This window comes from Meleagris gallopavo, chromosome 4, assembly GCF_000146605.3.
Source record: "Meleagris gallopavo isolate NT-WF06-2002-E0010 breed Aviagen turkey brand Nicholas breeding stock chromosome 4, Turkey_5.1, whole genome shotgun sequence".
In the NCBI taxonomy this organism is placed as follows: domain Eukaryota; kingdom Metazoa; phylum Chordata; class Aves; order Galliformes; family Phasianidae; genus Meleagris; species Meleagris gallopavo.
This window is the reverse complement of record NC_015014.2, coordinates 55,250,220-55,252,410: the sequence shown is the minus strand read 5'-3', so window position 1 is coordinate 55,252,410 and position 2,191 is coordinate 55,250,220.

Here is a 2,191-nt window from a genome sequence, read left to right as displayed (position 1 = left end):
ATCAATCAAATAAACACTTTTAATCCTATTGGGGAACATAGTTCTAATCTCATCATGGGAGAAGCAGACCTTGTTTCCTAAGTTAGAAATGGTAACAATCTGATCTTCATGTTTTTACATCAGTCTATTTAATACAGTCTTTACATATATAAATCAAAGGAAAAGAGATGTTTGTTTTTAATACTGTAGAGAAGAACTGCAAAGAATATTTTCAGTTATCATTTTTTGCCACATATCTGCAAATAGCTAAGGGACTAACTACTCACAAACTCATAAAAAATTTAAGAACCTACACTAATTTTACAATTTTATGATCCTACCTTGTGTCCCAGATCTTTTTATTATTGTTCTTTCTGCTATCTCACCAGGCACTTCTGCAGTACACTTGCATCTCATTTTGGTTTAAGTCCTAGATACACTGTTGTCTAGTGTTATCCACATCAAGTATTTTCTCTCAGCTATGCTGTATGGTCATAGATCTTGGTACAGTTGCATTTGTTGTCTGTCTCAGGCACTTCCCACTGAGTAATCATTTTTGTATCTCATTGTAATCACTTCAGAACAGAACTTGTTTCTCTTGTATGTATGCACAATTTTTCTGATTATGAGCTTAATGGTTTACTAGATATAAACAAATAAAGATATAGAAACATAGCTAGCCATGCAGAAATTAGGATTCTGCTAAGCGACACAGGCAAGTAGATCTCCATGGTTCTAGAAAAATCAAGACCAATATTTGCCAAGATAGTCAGCCAAGGCCTGACTTACCTGATCATTTCAGTGAAATTGCTACATTTCCACAGAACTTTGATTCTATGCACTTGGCAATACAAAAAGGAAAAAGCATTTCTTAGAAAACCTCACCCATCTGTGTAGTATTTTTGTTCTGTATTTATTTCTAAATCTTTTCCATTTGTTAATATCTTTAATTTCAAAATAAATTTAAAAAGATATTAAAGCTCAAGAAATTTAAACTGAAATTTAAAAGTTAGAAGGAGTTAGGAGAACCTTCTTTTCTTCAGCTGAATCTAAGCATTCAGGAAGAATGAACCTAAAACTTCAGTATATTAGGACAAATATATTAATTTAGTATAAAAATTACTGAATCCAGCAGAGATCCTTTAGAAAATTCTTTTAATTTCTGACTTCCACTCATCACTCGTTTTTTTCTCATTGTGTCCTGTCATTGCTAGACTGAAATTTTTTTTGTCCTCAACTCTAGTTTGAGTTGCTTTTCTTCACTCACTATTTTTTCCTCATTAGTATTGTATTCACTTCGTTTATTTTAATGCAGTATTCATTTTTATATTTGAAGCTACAGAACTGCAATGTATTCCTCTCTTCTATGCTTTTGTTTCAATTTTATGCAACATTCATCTGCATTGTCCATACGTTACTTTATCTTCATTGCTCAGTAGCCTGTTTCCCCCTGAGAATATATTAACCAATCTGACAAGTATTTCCTTCTGACATTAAGCATCCTGATGTTTTTTCCTCTTTTCAATCTCAATTTATTTCTAATTATAAACCTTAATTAGATCATGGTTTCTTCTGCTTAGGTACTTTTTCATTTGCTGCAGCTCTAATTGCTTTCTATTTTACTTAAAGGGAATGATTTTTTTTCTCTTTTAGCTCTTCTAGAAATTAATACCTCAAAAAATACATAATGCTGTCAAAAGAGAGGATAATAAATCATTAGTTTGCCAGTTGGATTTTTTTTGGATTTAGTCTCAAAATATGTGATATTGAAACATAATTATCTCAAGTATAACTCAATCATCATTCTTTCTCCATATGTCTTGCCAGCTCTAACAAGGATTAGAGTACTTGGAGATTGTTCCTGCCATGTTAAGCAGAGATGTGTGTTGTGGTTTTTATGCTTATTATTTGTTATGCACTGACAGTGTTCAAATATATGTAATGCATAAGATTAGAGTGGTTAGGGACTGTGAATGAAATGTGGGTATGCATTGGATATACATCTAATGTGAAGGTGTTGGCAGTGATGAGGATGCAGGACTCCTCTCCCAGGAGATACTGGGACTGCCCTTTGACAAACAAAGCCAGTTCCAGCCGGTGCCAATGGCCTCACTAGAGGCACTAGCAGACAAGATGGGGGCAACTTGGGAAAAAGTACTTAACAAAAAGAATAAACCTAAGATGGCAGTGAGGAATGAGGAAAAAATACAAA